The sequence below is a fragment of the Danio rerio genome, chromosome 2 (assembly GCF_049306965.1).
Source record: "Danio rerio strain Tuebingen ecotype United States chromosome 2, GRCz12tu, whole genome shotgun sequence".
NCBI lineage: Eukaryota > Metazoa > Chordata > Actinopteri > Cypriniformes > Danionidae > Danio > Danio rerio.
The window spans coordinates 39,215,734-39,236,450 of record NC_133177.1 but is presented as its reverse complement, the minus strand read 5'-3'; the positions used below and the strand labels follow the sequence as shown (position 1 = coordinate 39,236,450).

The window sequence follows — 20,717 nt, the reverse complement described above, 5'->3', positions numbered from 1 at the left end:
AAAAAATGCAAGGCAATGCATAAAACTTTCAAATTGTATGACTTTCTAAGCCAAACAATTTCTAATGATGTGGTATATCTTCATAACAAACAATTCCCTATCATCACACTTAAAGTAATACATAGCATAAGAAACAAGAGATGTCAAATTCCTAATAATACACAGTAGAAAAATGCCACTATAAAAAAGCTCAAAAGAAAGCTTTGCTTAGCCATCATAAAAGCCTAGCTTTTTTGACTATACCAAGATTAATCTGCCCTCTAGTGGTCCTTTACACACAGCACATTGACCAATATAATGAGTCAAAAATATTTATTTTAGGGCTCAATTACATACAAAGTAGGCATTGGACGATAACCCTTTTCAAGGTACCGTGGTTTAGAAAAATCAGGTTTTAAAACTGCCAACATATCCTGCTATACTGTGCCTGCTGTATACAGTATGACCGATTTTTTATTTAACAACAGTATCTCCAGTGTTTACAGCTCCAAAATATTTTAAATGCTTTTCAAAATGAAATATATTGTGTTTAAGGGGGGGAGTTTTTGCTTCTACCCTGACATTTAAAAAGAATATATTTTAGAGCAGTAATCACAATACCGTAAAACAGTGATATTTTCTATCCAAGGTTATCATACCATCAGAATCTTATACCGGCCCGTGCCTAATACAAAGTGTATATGCAAAATAGATTGCCGTCATCTAATTAAAAGTTGTTTGTGTAAAAATTAACCAGGGAAATTTCTTTTTTATTCTTGGTTGTGCTTTCACATACATATATACACTAGATATCGCATAGGGACCCTGAGCATGCGTCAATAGCGTCAATATTTGTGCAGTGCTCCCAGGAGAAGTGTCATTCAACTGCACTAGTCAAGACAGTGTTATTATGTGAAGATACTGGACTGTCTACGGGTGCTCCGTCTACGATTATAGTAACGAGCAAACAAAGAAAACAACGCACAAAGGCAGAACATTTCATAGGTAAGATTTATGTTTTTGTATGTTATGAACTTTTGTGCTAAACAGGTCACGTTATTGATGATAATACAGCACTTACTGTATTTACCATAAGGCAAAGTAGCACCAACTCGCACTAAAACACACGCTTATGCTAGTTTTGTTGAATACAATCAGCAAACAATGCAAAAGAAACATGACAACGAGATGCTGCGCTGCCAGAAACTGGTATTATTGTCAGCTAGTGAACTAAACGCTCAAAATTCATTCACAAACAAGTCGCTCCCTCCGTCAGTATGAGAAGTGAAAGCAGGAGAGGAGGTGTGTTTCAGGACATGATTAGATCAAATTTAACAGAGTTGGGGGATAGTACATTTCAATACAAACACAAGCTTTTTGTCAGGAACGCTTGTGCGATCACTAATCCATCAATGTAGAAAAGTGATGTAAAATTTTTGTTAAAAAAAAGTTTTGGAATTAAAAAAAAAATTGCATACTGACCTCGAGGAAAACTCACGATCATAGATATATGCGTATATGTGTAACTCTCTGGCTCTGGATGGCCACAGTCCTCCACTGCAGATTGGTCCCGCATTCATTTCAAAAGACAACAACAGTGTAGTAACATCTAATGTAGATATCTATGGTGCTTTCATTTCTGTGCTCTATAATGAGATCAAGAATCAGCCTTCATACAAACAGAACACATGAGAAGGATTACATATTTGTTTTGAACCTGGGCAAGCAAACTATTTTTTTTATCATTATTTAGGTTTAAATTCTAGCTGTTTATAGTACATAAAATGTTAAACACTAAAGACTATACTTTTTTCTGATTTTGACTCTCATTACCTACCTGATACAGTATCTCTATAATACCTCTGAATTTATCAAAAACTGAGTAGTTAAATGTAGTTATTTTGAACAATTTCAAGATCATGAAAATTCATAAGGATGTTGCTGCAGTTTTACATTATACCAGCAGGGAGTACCCAACATTCAACCTACAATGAAAGCTGAATTTGCTGTGCAAAAGAAAACACAACATTGAACATTCAGAAGTTGCTGTTCAGTTCTCTGCAATCCATCATGAGTCCTCATTCCACCATCACAACTTGGCTGAAACAAATTCTTATCATTTTATTTTTTCTAGGTGATGTACAGCACTTTTTTAACTTGATATGTTTCATTTCAATGGTGTTTGTAAATGTTTGTTTAACTAATGTTTTGTGCTGTACAGTAGAATGCAGATGTGAAGACGCTGTACGTCAGCCAACAGCTTCTGTATCTGCTTTCACAGAAGAAACCATAACCTTGAGCTGTGAATATTATACAACAGACTCGATGCCTGCTCTGCTATGGTACCGGCAAACAAAGAATTTCCCACCACAATATATTTTAGTAAGGCACAATTTGGGAAATGGAAGTAATTCCAAAGACTTCCCCAACAACAGATATCAGTCCCGGTTGGATTCTGCTATGGGACAAGTTACTCTGACTGTACGAAACCTTCTTCTGTCTGATTCTTCAGTTTACTTCTGTGCTTTGAGGCCCACTGTGAGCACAGGATACTAAGGATTACAACAAAAACCTGAACTTCACAACACACATTTAGCAGCCACTCTCACAGAATAAACAAAAGACAATAGCAATAATTCAATGATCTAATTTTGTGCCTTTGGAAAATTATCTATGGCATTTTAGTATGTTGAATAATAAAGGATTTGCATGCATAATAAATAAATTTGGACATTCAGGGGTCATTTGGCTTTGTGCCCCTGATAAAAATGGTGCATAAATCCCACAGAATGAAGCATTTTGAAAATGTGAAAATGCAGATTGTTTCCTGGGAGGTTTGGATTTAAGGGGAGATAGACTGCAAAGTATTAAAAAAAACATTACATCTATTGGAAATGTAAAAAATAATGATAGCAGTATTTGTGAAAAGTTAGATTTACTTTAAAGTAAAAAAAGTCTAACATTACCGTATGGCAAAATTAAGGTAAGTGTCCTGTTGTCGGAATTATTTTTGAATGTAATATGTCAAAATTATTGTAGTCATGTCATTTTCCATGGATTAAATGTACAGTACATTCTGGCATCTTCACTTTCATTAATAATTGCAATAAGTGCAGTAATAAAATGTTTCATCCAATCATGTTGGATACCACATTGGTATGATGACATTTCTTCAACTAAAATGGGGACAATTAATAATGTAAATGTGTGTAATTTTTCCTTTCACATGCATGCATCCGTTTAGTGAGATTCTGCTTAGTCTGCCACTGCTTATTCAATTATTCAATCAACCAAAAAAAAAGTCAAATAAAATGTATGTAACATTAATGACATGTAAAATTATTATAAAAATGTATGTACTGTACAGGGGGCGAGGCAGTGGCGCAGTAGGTAGTGCTGTCACCTCACAGCAAGAAGGTCGCTGGTTCGAACCTCGGCTCAGCTGGTGTTTCTGTGAGGAGTTTGCATGTTCTCCCTGCTTTCGCGTTGGTTTTCTCCGGGTGCTCCGGTTTCCCCCACAGTCCAAAGACATGCGGTACAGGTGAATTAGGTAGGCTAAATTGTCTGTAGTGTATGAGTGTGTGTGAATGTGTGTGTGGATGTTTTCCCAGAGATGGTCCGCTGTGGCGACCCCGGATTAATAAAGGGACTAAGCTGACAAGAAAATGAATGAATGAATGTACTGTACATTTTAAACATTACCATTTGTATACGGTATGTTTATCCAGCTTCTTACTCTAGTAAAGGTCAGTGAGCTACAAATAATTTACAAAACACTCAGTTATGGCCCGTCAAACAAAAGCATCAGGTTTTGAGTTTAACTCTACTGAACCTGTCAGTGACATCACTGCTCCCTGATTGGCTGTTGAGCTTCAGTTTTCTGTAAGCAGGCTGTTATGGCAATTCTGCAGAGCTCAGTGAAGAAACCAACACTCTCCACAATGTCTTTCTGTTTGCTGCTAGTTATAATCACATTCATTGGTAAGATTTCAGTTCTTTAAATTCATTTTCTTTCTTTCCACATGAACATTGCAGTAACTTTGCTTTGAAACACAGGTGTAATCTGGCTAGATCATGTTTTTTGTATCTGAAGCAGCTTTATATCTGAATCAGATTTGAGGAACTTTGCAACATTAATTAAACTAAAGAGTAACAATTATCTTTCGTAGTTAATGTTAAAATCAATTTTGCATCAGTTCCTGTAAAGCTTCTTCAAAACACTCTGCAATGCATAGTAATCTACATATGCAAATAAATTTGACTTTAAACTACTAATCAAACATTCTTTTCAGGCACCAGCAGACAAGACAGCATTACTCCAACATCTCCTGCTGTCCATGTAAAAGAAAAGGAAGCAGCCAGAATTTCTTGTGAATACAAGTACACAGTGTCCATGAATAATCTGCAGTGGTATCGCCAATATCCCAATGCTAAGCCAGAATTCCTGGTTCTAATCATGGAGTCAGGACAAAATCAAACTGCGACACCGCCTCACCCCCGACTGACCACCTCAGTTAATAAAGACAAAAAGCTGGTGAATCTGGAAATCTTCCCCGCGGATGTGAAGGATTCTGCTGTGTATTACTGTGCACTGCAGCCCACAGTGACAGGAAACACACGCGCACCATACAAAAACCTACTCATACATATAGAAACCATCTGATCAACAAGTATGGAAGCGAGCCTCGAGAGGGCAGCACTTTTCACTTACAGGTATAAAAGCATGTGCACATGCTAACATGACATGGTTTCATTAACCACTTGATACTTTACAGAAACACACAACATCTTAATTGATCTTAAGTACTCAACTTTCAGGATGAGATCAGTACTACTAATTCTCATAGCTACATCAGGTATTTATTAAAATTTTAAATGCATGTTAATTTATAAGTTAAAAAGACAATAATATCTTATGACACATTTGAACTTGTTTTCTAGTTGCTTTTGGTGATACCATTGGACCAGATGAGCCTTTAATTTTCAGAAGTGAAACTGACCGGGTGACACTGAGTTGTTCGTACCAAACAAATAGTGAACATGTTGATCTTTACTGGTACAGACACTATCCTAAAAGTGAACCACAGTATTTACTATGGAAGGGAGCCAGAGCAAGGGATGGTGAGAAGCATATGCCAGATTCTCATTTTGAATCTTCTACAAGCAGAACGTCCACTGAGCTGATTATTAAAGTAGCGGCTCTGACAGATTCAGCTCTCTATTATTGTGCTCTTTGGAAAAGCACAATGATACAAAGTTCATAAGAAGCTGTACAAAAACTCTCATACTTCGAATTCAAAAACATCAAAGTATTAGCCAAACCAAAGTGTATTATCTGCATAACCATTACTGTATGTAGGAACACCTGCAACTGATAATGAAGCCAAAACCAAGTGATTAATGAAGCACAAATCATACATTCTGACATGCAGTGTACGCACACACACTCATTAAGAAAAACTTCCATGTAAAATCATTTTAAAAATATCTACAGCTATGCATGTGCTTAAGGCCTGTCATAATTTCTTCCTCATGACTGCTTTGATTTTAAACAATAGAATTTAAAAACAAATTATGAAATGGACTAAATATGCCTTCATGCTTTATTTTTATTGCAGTGAAAAACTGAATTAACTAAATAATTTCAATTATGCTGTATTTGTTCACATCAAAATTGTAATTGTTAATTGACAGAATTACTTCAAGTTGTCGCAACAAAATTTGATTAAGTTGACTTATAAATTTAAGTAAACTGAACATAAATTAAGTTGTCCAGAAAAACTCAATAATTGTGTTGATTAAGTGCTTGTGACTGTTACTATTATTTAATTCACATGTGTCACATGTCTTTAGACTGTGGGAGGAAATCGGAGTACCCAGGGATAACCCAAGCGAACACGGGGAAAACAAAAACTTTGCACAAAAAGTGCCGACTGGCTCAGTACTTGAACCAGCAACCTTCTTGCTGTGAGGCAGCAGTGCTAGCCACTGAGCCGCCGTGTCACCTGATCCTAGAATCTAGAAGGAGGGAGAAGGGATTGATGGGGGGTTCTTCCAAAACAAAGATAGGGAGTGAATTAGGCTGGATATTTATGCTAAATTTGGAATAATCCGATTTCTAGCTAATGATTAACACTAGGGACCAGCTGCAGTCAAATCATATCCTAAGCTCCTCTCGAAATTAGTTTGTAAAAACTTTTTTTTTATTATTGAATTTTTAAAAATTCATTCATTCAAAAATTCATTCATTTGCTTTTAATCTATAACTGACACGTGTCTATAATGAAACAATTATTAAAGCAATCACAGTTTTTTCTTCAACAGTAGTTTAATTTTGACATCATGACTGTTTTGTGGCTAAATTTCAGCTTCGACTATTGTGAGTTTCTAGGCCAGGGTAAAATGAACTAAAATAAAACACTCACCTTACAGGTCTTGTTAAAATGTGTGTGTGTTTGGGGTCAGTAGGAGGTGTTTGGTGTTTTGACAGCATCTAGGCCATCCTGAGGAAGTGGTTTTAAAAATAGATTAACTACAAGCTGAGCTGTCAGTCAGAACATCGGCCTCAACAATGCTGCTCTGTTTGCTTGGCTTTCTATCCACATTTGGAGGTAAGCAGACACATTTCTGATTATCTTTCAAAAATTCCTTCTTGTAACGACAGACTTCATAGATTTGTCTTTATCATTTATTTATTAGACCTATACAGTTAATCCTACAGAGGTCAGACTTGCAAAAAATTACCAAAACACCTCAGGTCATCATAAATCTAAAGAAAGTAAACAAGACCGTTTTTTAGGTGTCAGCTGTGGCGATGTCATCACTCCAGCCCAAACTGAGGTGTATGGGAAAAGTGGGAATAAAGTCACGCTGTCGTGCAACTACTCCACAGCACTTTCTTTATACTGGTATCGTCAATATCCAGGATCAAATCCACATTGCCTTCTTCTGATACTAACAAAAAGTGAAACCTCTGAAAACATGCAGCCTGGAATGTCAGTGAGATTACATAAAGAGAAAGCCTCTATGGATCTGAAGATCTCCTCTGCCAAACTAACAGACTCGGCAGTTTACTACTGTGCGTTGAAGCCCACAGTGAGAGGAAACCCATCAGCGCCGTACAAAAACCTGAACCTGACTTCACAAGTGCATGACATACATTAATGATGTCCAAACACTGCAACACGTGGAATACCTTTATTTTACACATACAGTAATCCTAAATTGACAGTGGGATTTTTATCATCTATTCATTATTTAGTGGTTTTATAAGTGAACTGTCAAAATTTTTAAATTTAATAAATATTCAATCAAAATAAAACATTGAACCCTAACAATACATGCTAAATCTGTATCTGACTTTTATCTTTGTTAGATCTGCTTGGACCAGATCATATTGACTCTGATCATGGTGAATAAATGGTTTTTATAAGTACATTTTTTATTAGTACACAAAGTAGAAAAATAAATTAAAATTGTTTAAATTGTTATTCAATTATTGATTAATTAATGGTTGATAACTTGGTTCCTTTACTAAAAATTATTTAACCAGTTTTTTTAAATTTGTATGCGGATCTACTGGTTCAAAATGAACTCAAATGGATCCAGATGTTTCAGAAACGTCAAAATGAAAAGTCTTAAAATTAATATTTCACTGTTTACATCTCTCTTGTCAACATGGGAAGTGATTAAACCATATATTTGATATTTTTTATCCATCAATACACAGACCAACACAAATTTGTAAATATTTTATGCATGAAAATATATATGCCCTCCAAAGGACAAAAAAATTAAATCACCAATAAAGTCAAGCTTTCATTTGTTATATGCAACAAATATGTAAAACCTCTCTCAAAAGAGGCAATGCTAAAATAAGACAAACAAGACATTTGTTCAGCAAATGAGGTTTAAAAAAGGTCAATTAAAACACCAAATACACACACTGATGATGTATACTACACAAGCATAACGCAATATTAACACTTTCTTTATAACTAAAAATAATCTCTATAGGAAACATTTTGTATACAATTTAGCATCTTGCACTTATATTCTAAGCAAAGTTGTGAAGTTATATTTATGACAGCAGAAAGTAGTTTAAATCAACAATTGTTCATTTGTCTTTTGACATCATCCAACTACAATAGGACTCAATAATAAACCAGGTTAAAAATGAACGGTGGTCAAAGCCTTGTTTTGTCCTTCAGGTAAAGATTCCAATAAGGGTGTGATCTTGCATAAAACTATGAACTTTTACATGTGTTCTACACTGTACCAGTGAGATTAATTTAGTACTTGATGTAAAACAGACCAACAAAAATCTCACATTTGTTGAGTGCTTTTATCATTATACTGAATATTCTTCAGTAGTGGATGTGATTGTAATGTAATGTCAAAGCCTGGCGATTGATTACTTGAGCACACAAGTGAAAACTGCACCAGTGAACTCATTTGAGAATTTTTTTTTTTGTCTTTTTGTCTTCCAGTACAGTAGGTACAGCAATGTTTCAAGAGGTGGAGCTCTCAGACTAGTTTGACATGACTTGACTTGAGGTTGTCTTCTGTTGTGAAAACCTCATTCACTGTTAGTCTTTCTGACAGCATCAACCAACATGCATCTTTCTGTCTTTGTCATTTTGTTTCTTCATATAGGTGAGTTCTGATTAATTATTTTCAAAATTAGTGACTTTCATTAAACAATAATTTAATTGCTTTGATTAATATTTTTTTAATAAAAAAGGCAAAAGACAGTATAACTACAGCAGCACGTAGAATTCTGAGGTTTTGGAAAGACATTTAATACCCTACACTTAAATTATGAATGGATGCATGATTGAGAATGTGTTATATGAAAACAATGTTAGCCAAAATGAAGGGTGATCATAAGGAAATGGATAAAGAGGAGAATTAAATTTTCACTTACACTATGAACGTGTTTACCCTGCTGGTCTCTGTAGGATTATCTTTATGCATTTGTTATTGTTTTTCTAATCATTTTTTCTAAATTTGTAAACAATCTTTGTATGCATTTTGTATGCTACTGTTTGTTATATTAAGAATAAACCAATAAAAAGATTGTGTGATTGTGATCTGTAAAAATCTTCTTGTTTTATTTTGCTGGCTCTCATAGGTATCATCCAGACAAACATGATAACATCCCATGACCCACAAAAACAAGCATTTGAAGGGGAATATGTAAAACTTGCATGTAACTACAGTGGAGCACCTGATAATCTTCACTGGTACCGTCAATATCCCGGATCGACACCAATGTTCCTCCTTTACATCTACGAAAGCGGACTGAAGAGTGACAACATACCAGAGCGCTTAACGCCGAAAATCAACAAAACTAAGAAAGTTGTGGATCTGGAGATCTCCTCTGCTACAGTATCAGACTCTGCTGTGTATTACTGTGCCCTGAAGCCCACAGTGACAGGAAACACAACAATACTGTACAAAAACCTGACACTGGGAAATGTGTTTAATGTGTGGAGCATCATAAATGCATCCTAAAGTAAAAAAGAAATAAATTCCCTGAAAAACAACTTATTAGTTTACAAAAACAACATTCACATACTACATACTTGTACTAATTGTATTGAATTAATTAAATGTTTACTCATTTTAACTGTAAGTAAAGTATTATGATGTTCAGCCTCATTGGTGTGTTCTCAGAGCAGTTCTTTGGTGTCTAAAAATAAGTCGTTTCAAGCACAGTTCTAGGTTAAACTGATATCAATCTCTGTGTATTAGTACTTGAAACCTGCTATAGGTTACAGGTCATAATGAGGTTGTGGTTACACCTGCGGATCTCTGAAACTGAAACAGACATGTACGTTGAAGCTAAATATGGATATTCACCTAATATAAAAAAAGAAAGAAAAAAAAAACACTTAAGAAAATGGTTATAAATCCACTTTAAAAATAAACTGAAAAAGCTATATTAAATTACATTTCCTTATATTGAATTATATTATATTATGTTATGCATAGTTTCACGATTAAACTTTAATTTGGCAGTGTTGTTTTTAGATATAAACTAAAATCTTTTGATCCAATTACACTTCCTGTAGTCTGTTGTAATTGCCAGCAGTGTTTTCTCTGTTGAAGATTACTTCCTAATGAACTACAACTCCTATAACTCTCTGCACTCATCAACTCCTACAGCAGCTGACAATAATCTGGACATTTACACAGACACAGCTACTGCTCATTTTCACTGATTACAAGAACCACACACACACACACACGCACACACCCACGTTACTTTCACTCACACACTGCTGCATCTTGTTTCTGTACTGAACATTATAAAGCATTTTTACTGGTTTGTTATCAAGTGTTCTTGATTCTTGCCTTGTTCCTCGTTTTGATTTGTTGCCGCTTAGTCTGACCTCTTGTTTGTATTTTGACCTCGTCTTTTGGATTACTCGTGATACTGTTTTGCTCCCGTTTATGATCACTGCCTGTACAACCTCACCTTTAATAAACTGCATTTGAATCTGCAAGTCTTTTGTCTGCATCTGCTTTATAACACACAATGTGATTATTTCACAAATTATTACTATTAAATATCCCTTAAAAAAATTATTATTATTATTACTATAGACCCTTTTCACAAGCCTGTCATGGCATGTTTAACGGTCATCAGCATCTTAAATCTTTGAAAGTTTTTTTATTAAAATCTTTTTAAACGTGTGTGGCGTAATTCTCTCCTCCGGCTGCCGTTATCAGTCTCACACAATTTTTTTTCCTTTTTATGAAAGTCTTGATAACACCATCGTGAAGTTTTTCTTTTGTTATTTGAGCAAATAAGATTGTAAAAAGTTCTTTTTTGTATTCTACCATTCACAGTGCTCTAAGTTATGCCGACTACAGCTACTAAAAAAAAAACGGAAAATGGGTCCATTACAAATGTACATTTCACATTCTCACATGTCTTTTCTCATGGTTTCTCTGCCTTTTTTATTCTGACTAGTTTTATTTAATCTTCAGCTCTCAGATGATGAGATGTGTACAGTAGGTGGAGCTTAGAAAGATACTCAAGAGGCACTTTCAATTCTCTATCACAGCTTCATTTAGTGTTTACAGTGCAGTCATTATGTTCCTGTGCTCCCTGCTTCTGCTGACAGTAATACAAGGTATGTAAGAATCCAGTTAAATATCCAATTTATGCAATTTATACACAATATAGACATTAGGATTTCTGCAGGTTTTATCAATTCAAATTAAAAACATTTTAAACCCATAATGAATAAAATGTCAGGCTTACACGGGGCTAAATGCCAAGGATTTCTAAACCAACAGAAAAGTTTTTTACTAAAATTGACAAAACTCAAATATAGTTATTTATTATACATTGGATACATATCAATCCAAATGCAAAGATTATGCAGTTTTTTAATTCACTAGCAGTTTTCCATTCACTTTCTTTTTAAACAACATCTTCTCATTTTGCAGACGAATGCTTTGCGCAAAATATCACACCACTGCAGGGCACGACACAAGTTACTGAGGGAAAGACAGTCACTCTGTCATGTAAATATGATGTCAGTGTCCAGAGTTTGCTTTGGTATCGACAGTATCCTGGATCAGGACTGGAATTTCTGCTGCTTGTCATCGAGTCGCCAACAAAGACAGTTATACATGCAAAACCTCCCATTCCTAGAGTGGATGGAGAAATGAGTATGAGTGATAAACGTGTGAATCTGGAGATCTCCTCTGCTGAAGTGACTGACTCTGCTCTGTACTACTGTGCTCTGGTGCCCACAGTGACTGAAAACATGCTAACACTGTGCAAAAACCTATGTGCAATAGAAAAATGCTGCAGAAATTAAATCATAATCATATAATAAAGTGCTTTTCCTCTTTGAATTGCTGCTTCAGTAAAAAATGCATATACTTTTCAAACAATTTAATTATAAATGCAATAAGAATCATGTTGTCCTAATAATTGCTGTTTCCTGACATTTTGTGGACAGCTATATCCAGATTAAACCATGTTTTTTTTCCTCACACATTTCTTGTCATTTATTTATTCTGGCCAAATTGATATGGTATACAAGCTTTAGATGAAAGATTGAAAGTAAAATATAATGTATTAATAATATAAAAATGGCTGATGCCAATGGCTCAATAATTACATGGAAAAAAGATCAAATCATTAAAATCATTAAATGATTAAATACTCAAAAAATCTAAACATAATCTGTACAAAATATCAGACCTGAGCCTAATATGTACAAAAGAGGAGATGTCCAATAGGAAAGCAGCTGGTGTGTACTATGCCCAAGAACTGGCACAAAACCATCGGTTAGTTGGGCTAAATCTTCTTGAACAATATTTTTCTGGAGCAGCAAAATTTATAATTTACATACACTGGCTACTGTTTGTTAAGTTTGCTTAATAAATATGTTTAATTTCAGTATTATGTCAAATAGAAGTTATTGGTGTTAAGAAAAATGCTGAATATTAAAAATCATATTCAAATGCTTCCGGTAAACTGTATGCCATTACAAAATCAACATGTTTTCTTTAAAAATCAATGACCTTCAGTGCCTGATTGATATACAATACAAAGTGGGTCTCAGAATGTCCAAGAAGCACTGCATTAATTTACATTTTATTAACATAAACATTTGTTTTACCCTAGTATTTTTTTTCTATGGCATTTCTGCGCTCGCCTGCTGATTCTGACAGGCGCAAATGTAAACAGGTTTTCATCTCATTTTATGCTTGAACAACCTAATGAGTGCTGATGTCTATTTAACTCAGGCGTGCTTAACCCTGTTCCTGGAGATCTACAGTCCTGAAGATTTTAGTTCCAACCCAAAACAAACACACCTGCCTATAATGATCAAGTGCTGTTCAGTTCCTAATTAATTGGTTCAGGTGTGTTTAATCAGGGTTGGAGCTGAACTCTGCAAAAAGGTCGATTTAAAAACAGGGTTGAGCACCTCTGATGTAATAGATTATATTTTAATTACAATACAACAATGATGCTGTAAAAGAAATCCTATAAAATAAAATAAAAATTTACATTAACCATTCACCAGAAGTTTATCAGTATAGGAGGAAACACTGTGTGTTTACCCTTTATGAAAGTGTTATGAAAATCATTATCAGCCACAAAAAAAATAACAAAATAAAAAAAAACTATTAATCCCTAATTAATTGCTATGTGGTGTAATATGTGGTACTGACTGGAGATGATTTTATGGTTCCTTACAAGTATCAAATAGTTCTCACTGGATCTGACAATTAGGCTAAATTATGTTTAACTGAGGTCAACATAAATTTCCTAAATTCGATGCAATTTGCAAAAACAATCCACAAGGGGGCCCTCTTTACCTAAATATGCTTAGATCCTCTTTGATAAACTGCTTGTGCTTATAACACAAAGAATAGGGTTTCAGACTCAGTTGTCATTTATTCATTGTCAGAAATGCTATTCCAGTTTTCCCTGTGGCTCTTATTATCTTACTATACAGGTAGATAAATAAATAAAATTAAGCAAACCAGCTATTAAAGTCCACAATCAACACTTAGAATTTTTGTTGCATTTCTGTTAATCTCTTCCATTTATTATTCTCAATTTCATCCTCTTAGGTGATGCCTTTGGTGAGGGAATTGCACCTGTCTCGGGTTACAAAACCGTCCCAGAGGAGAAAACAACGACCCTGTCCTGCATTTATAATGGCTCAGCAGCTACAGATGCTCTCCAGTGGTATCGTCAGTACCCAAGATCCAGACCAGACTTCCTTTTTCTAGTTAACGAAGCTGCATTTAAACAACCTGCTAATCCTCCCATTCCTGGAATATCTGCTAGATTAAACGAGGAGAAAAATTGTGTGTACCTGGACATCACCAGCACTGCAATATCAGACTCTGCGGTGTATTACTGTGCTCTGCAGCCCACAGCAACAGGAAACACACAAACACTGTACAAAAATGAAAGAAGGAGTCTTTGTTTATTGAGTGTGCTCTATGCTTATGAAATAATTCATGTTTAGATACTGGTCAATTTCAATGGTTAAAATTTAGAAGGGATATATCTACACCCAGTTAACGATAATTATTATTTATATTATTACAACAATACAATTATCATACAACAATAATTACTGTTTTTACATTACTGTGAGGTTTGGGTTTAGGGTAGGCATTAATAAAATACAATGGGTAATTTAATAAATATTATAAATAATACTAAGCATAATTACCATTTTTAAATAATGTTAGGGTTATGTTTAGGATTCAGGTAGAAGTAGATGTTAATAAACTACAATTAAAAGGTCATTTCTATTTCTCGTTAACTTCTGACTGCATCTCTTCTACAATCAATTTCATTCAGTACTTTAAATCCAAGATTTTAAGTTTAATGCCCCATTCACACGGGACTTCAGCGTTATCGCTTGACAGAGGTCGTGTCTGAAGTTGGGGCTGTGAATGGGGCGTAAGATGTCTTATTGTCTTCACCTGGTTTTAAGTCTTTCAACAAAAACAGCAGCACAGCGCACAAGTCACACTTTAGTTTGAATTTTGTCAGGACATCATGCAGTTATGCTACATAATGATAAAATATGTTATCCTTTCCTTTACTCCATTTCAGAGATAATTAGCATAATATGGAATATATATAGAATATTTATATATTACTCACTATTACTGTAGCATCCATTTTTACTTGTACTTTTTTTTTTACTAATAAAGACTGAAGAATTATTATGTTGGGTTGTCATGTATCATAAATAAGGGTGTCACGATCCTCCAAATCCTCGATTCGATTACATTTTCGATTCTAAAGGCACGATTCGATTCTTGATTATGAATAATTAATTAATTAATGACCAGTTAATTATTTGTAGCCTACCGTTTAAACTACCTGACCTGCATGGTCTTTGTTTTACCCATAAACAAATCCTATAGTAAATGAATAAAGGCAAGATACACACATAATTACCACCTGTCAATCACTTTTTCTGCGGGACTCGTGAATAGGCAGTGATCTGTGTCGTTATAATGGCGTCAGTAAAAAAGACGCACAACCAACAGGAATCAGCCAACAGTATCTGAGGTGTTCGCTAAAATGACTAAGTACAAGTGAGTGAAAGATTGAAGCAGTCCTCTGACTGCCTGGACCTGCTGTCTGGAGCACATGGCTGTGTGTGCGTCTGTGTCTGTGTGGTCACGTGATGTGCATTTTTAGAGGTAGAGAGGAAGGAGGGCTGCTCAGAAATGCTACACGCCACTGTGGATGTCAAATCGTTGTCGTTCTAAAATGCCATTTAAAAACAAAGACGGTGTAAACAGGGCCTGAGTGTGTACTTTTCGCGAGCGGATTTGCAACGGGGGCGGGCGGAGGATCGCGATGCTGGTGTTGTCTATCGGACGAACCGTACGTAATACATACATAGCAGAGCTTGCAAAACTGTGTTTTTTTTTGTCGACAACACGAACGTTGTCAACATAACTCACTGGAAATCCAAAATGCTTCCACACCGGCGACTTCATTGAAAGAGGAGAGGATTTAAGCTCTGTCGACGGGTCTCCTGCTTCTGCAGTTCAACAAGCACTTCAACAAGCCTGTTTTTTCCCGCTTGGCAAGACAAGCTGACATGACATGGGGGCGTGGCAGCATCGACGATTCTATTTTTTGATTCGATAATCGAAATTGAGCATAAATTTCAATCGATTTCGATTTGACTCCCCTAATCATAAACAGTTCTTACGATGCTATACCAGATATCCATTTGCAAGTTCTTATTGCATTCTGAACTGGAATCAGAAGGGCTCTCAAAATAGCTTTTGAAATTAAACATACGGCAACGTGTTAAGTAAATACTAAATAATAAAACTTTACTTGCTGTACTGACTATATCTCCAGTTCAAAAGTAAAGTGGCATGGCTTGTTTATTGAAGCTGCCGTATCATCAAAATACTGCACAGATAAACTGTGCAACTGTAGGGTAATGACATCTATTGATTATGTTGTAGTAAGCCACATAGTAAAAAGTTAACATTCCAGTAGCACATTTATATTTCATAATTAAAACGACTTGGTAATAAATACTGTTTTAGGCAAGGAATTTATAATAATGTGCATCTATTTTACCACTGAAAGTACATGCATCATCATCATCATCAGATATGTGGGAGGAGCTTCAGGATGTTGTTTTGCCATTCATCTATTTCTTCACTTCAGGTTGCTCCTCAGTGATGCAAAAATGAGTTCTCTTGTTTGCCTACTTGTAATGTTGATCTTAATAGGTGAGTAAATGTTTACTTTAACTTTAATTATCATAAATCATTACTGTTTACATGACTACACAGAAAAACAAAAGGCAACAACTCATGACAGCAAATATTGTAAGTAAATGACTGAAATTGCTGTGTCTTTTTCATAAAATATTCACAGATCAATCATTTGGCCAGTCAATAACAGCACTGCAAACCACAAAACAGGCTGTTGAGAGCGAAACGGTCATTTTGTCCTGCAAATATGATACTCAAGCAGACAGTTTACACTGGTATCGACAATATCCAGGATCTACACCAGAATATCTGCTGCTTGTTTATGAATCAAACACCGTGTTTCATGCTGAACCTCCTTTCCCAAGACTGAACGCCAGTGTGAATAAAGTGGAGAAGCAGGTGAATCTGACCATCTCTTCTGCTGCAGTCACAGATTCAGCTCTGTATTACTGTGCTCTGCAGCCCACAGTGACAGAAAGAGCAGCTACACTGTACTAAAACCTCATAGAGAAGCTCAGAGTGTGAAAGAAAGATTCAGTGACTCTGAATGTGTTGAAAGGAGTTTTGGGTGGAGCTCTGCAGGATTTGACAGAAATGCTCATCTGTCTGCAGTTTCAATTGCTGTTTGTTGTGCAAAGATGATGCTTCACTGCTGTCTGCTGGTGTTGTCTGTAACGCAGTGTAAGTCATATACTGTACTACATTGATTTGATTAAAGTTGAAATACTTAATAATACCTGTATTTATGTTTAAGTTAGTTATTAATTGCAATCTTGTATTGATTGCTTTGATGTATATTTTCTGAACATCTTCATCTGTTCATTTTCTCCTAAAGAAAAGCCTTCTGTTTTCTGCAGATACACTGGCACAGTCAATAAGACCACTGCAGAGCGATGTTTATATCACTGAGAGGACTCCAGTCAAGCTCTCATGCAAATATGATGGCAGTGTATACAGTCTGCATTGGTATCGCCAGTATTCAGGAGCAAAACCTGAATTTCTGCTTCTTGTAACAGAGTCAACCAGCAAAATTGTGACCTATGCAGATCCCAAAATTCCTGGAATGGATGGAGAAATGAGGATGAGTGAAAAACAAGTGGATCTGGAGATCTCCTCTGCTGCAGTATCAGACTCTGCGGTGTATTATTGTGCCCTGCAGCCCACAGTGACAGGAAACACACAAACACTGTACAGAAACCTCTATAAAGAGAAAGAACAGCATATCTGTTCATTATTGCCGCATGTTGTTTTCTGTTTGGAGATTTAATGACATAATTTGAAAAAATGTGAGTTAATGTGAAATAATGGATTTCAAAAAGTGAAAATGTCAGCAAACGAGCAAATCATACAAACAAATCTTTATGAATTGTAACCTACAAACTCATAAGGCAAACGTTACTGTGTGTACTGCTACTGGTTTGTTTACACCTCAATCACTTTCTTAATCTCACGTTTATCTAAATGGCCCTGCAGTGTAAATGTTTACTTTTAAACATACAAATACTGTCTTACAGTTAATGGAGATTTTTCTACCTTCGATAATAACATCTATAATTTACATTCCAAGGTTTCTTTTCTTGTCGCTTCATTTAACTTGCTTGCTTTAGCCAAAGTGATCTCATTAACATATTGAAATGAATTTATTCGACAGAGGAGACAGTGTGGGGTGTTGTGGAAGAAAAAGATATCATTTACTTCAAAACTCTAGCAGCCCAGGTGGCGACCGTGCCTTTGACTCTGGGTGATACTTACAAGCTGGTCAGGGCAGGTGAAATCTCAGGATCTCACCACGACCCTGAAACAAGATTTTCAACTTAAACTTGTCATGCCCATTTTCTACACTGCCATTTCTAATACATATAATAGACAGGACGACTCTGTCTCAAATCAGACTTGTCATACTAAGTAAGGCCCCCTTTACACAAACGCCGTTTTCATGCTAAAACACATTATAGATCAAAAACGATCCGCATGCGCGTTCTAGCGAATATATGCAGCTGTTGTAGTAAAAAAAAGGCAGAGTGTAACTGCACAATGGCGCCTAAAACAGAAAATAGTGCAAACAACGCTCCTATTTCTGTGTCTATGTTGTTGTTGCACTGAAGGCTGGTGTTGTGTCTTCCGGTAACGTTAAAGCCATGTTTATAGTCATGTGATAGGGGCTTGATGAATAAGGGAAGGATATGCAATGACACAAAAGCCCCAATCCGCTTGTTAAGTGGTGACGTGTTTGTGACGTATGTAAATACTGTTTCCAGGTCCACTCATTTGAGTGGAGAAATCATTCGTTTATGATCACATTTTAAACCTATCACACATTAAAGTTCATTTTATATAGAATCATAGTGTGCACAACAATCTCTGGGCTTGCTGCATAACAAACACCAAAAATTTTACAATTTATAAAAAATAATCACTTTCTGGCCATTGGATATTAGGCATGGACATATATACTGCGATCGTGATTCAAATGCCTTAAATCGCTTTGTAAATGTTTATTATTACCATTTCATGAGTCTCCCTATTCAGTTGAATAAAGCGCTTGGACCCGGAAGCCGCTTTGCGTGACGTCACACTTAACAAGCGGATCAAGTAGCAAATCTCAGCAGCCCCGCCTCCGTTTTCAGATGTCTGCGTTTTCCCCCATCCACAATTAGACAGAGCAGCAGCATTACAGGATGAAAACGGGCTCTCAAGCATTTCCAAAACGCTCTGTTTTTGGCACTCGAAAACTCCGGCGTAGTCTGGATGGCGTAACCGTAGTAAAACTTTTTTCAAACTAAAACGCATTAGTGTAAACGGGGCCTAAGTTAGACCAGTTTTAGACTAAAGGAGACTCTTGTCAGCTCCGGTAAACTTGTGAACTTCTTATGTTGTTTGACTGCAGAACAACAAACACGTCTCAAAAAAACCTTGCTTGTAACGAGTCTTCTGGTTTAGGTTCTCATATTTCTAACACCTTAACCTACTGACCTTTTTCTTCATGTACAAGCAAATCACAGCCATTGGAATCTTTTTGGCTCTTCCAATATCATTTACATCCACTGATTTTTTTTTGACATTAATAACAGCTTGCTTGATGCTGTAAACTGATATTTTCTTATATTATTCTACTTTTTATTTATAGTCATGAACACACTTGTCTGAAGAGCAAATAGTTTGAATGTTTTCTGACGTTTATTATTTCTAGTCATTTCTTCCATAGGCAACTGAATCAGAAGTTCTAAAACAAATTGCAAAAATGAGTGCACTTTCGCACGGCAGAATAGGCTCAATATAGAATGTAAACTGGAAGCACACAGTAAAATGAAGTAAATGTAACAAAGTAAAATGTAGATTTACATAGCAAATTTTTTGTGTAATTCCCATACACCCAAAGCTATTTACAATCGTATGGGTGGGCTCTTTCCACACGACCACCAGAGTGCAGCATACACTTGGATGATACGCTGACAAGTGTCATGGGATTTTTAAATGACCACAAAGAGTCTTGAACTTGGTTTAATGTTTCATTTGAAAGACAGCACTCACTGACAGTGTATAGCATCCCCTTTACTATTCTGGGGCATTAGGACTTACACAGACCCCAGGATGTGTGTGTTGATTGGGAGTTTTGGGTGGAGCTTTGCAGGATTTGACAGAAATGCTCATCTGTCTGCAGTTTCATTTGCTGTCTGTTGAGCAAAGATGATGCTTCACTGCTGTCTGCTGGTGTTGTCAGTAACACAATGTAAGTCATATACTTTACTAAACAGATGTGTTTAAAGTTAAAATGCTTAATATATTTATAATTCAAGTTAAAATTAACAATTATTTTTTTATTGTTTTTTTATTGTACATTTTCTGAACGTCTTGATCTGTTCATTTGTCCTAAAAAGTTTTCTATTTTCTGCAGATACACTGGCACAGTCAATAAGACCACTGCAAGGCGATGTTCATATCACGGAGAGGACTCCAGTCAGGCTCTCATGCAAATATGATGGCAGTGCATACAGTCTGCATTGGTATCGACAGTATCCAGGAGCAAAACCTGAATTTCTGCTTCTTGTAAGGGAATCAGCTAAAAAATCTGTAACATATGCAGATCCTAAAATCCCCGGAATGGATGGAGAAATGAGCATGAGTGAAAAACAAGTGGATCTGGAGATCTTCTCTGCCGCAGTATCAGACTCTGCTGTGTATTATTGTGCCCTGGAGCCCACAGTGACAGGAAACACACAAACACTGTACAAAAACCTCTATCAAGAGAAAAAAAACACCCTGTCTGTTCATTACTTCCGCATGTTTTCTGATTGCAGATTTAATGATATGAAAATGTGAGTTAATGTGAAATAATGCACAAGTAAAGATGTCAACAAAACAAGCAAATCAAACTTACAAATGAATCTGAATGAATTGTTACCTAAAATCTTGCCCCGCAAACTCATAAGACAAATGTTACTGTATTTACCTTCTTAATCTTACATTTATTTAAATAGCCC

At 35.8% G+C, this 20,717-nt stretch overlaps 1 long non-coding RNA gene across 5 annotated transcripts in view; it reads right to left on the bottom strand.

Moving 5' to 3' along the window:
• Positions 1–20,717, bottom strand: part of LOC141378436 (uncharacterized) — a 373,512-nt gene that overhangs the window by 294,442 nt on the left and 58,353 nt on the right. Inside the window, exons 2-3 of one of the 5 annotated variants that reach the window (XR_012393077.1) lie at positions 13,839–13,922; positions 8,441–11,646 (exon numbers count right to left, since the gene is read on the bottom strand). The exons of the other annotated variants lie outside the window; for them this stretch is intronic. This is a non-coding gene — a long non-coding RNA (uncharacterized lncRNA). Of the gene's footprint in view, positions 1–8,440; positions 11,647–13,838; positions 13,923–20,717 lie in introns of those variants that run through there. 5 annotated transcript variants of the gene reach the window in all.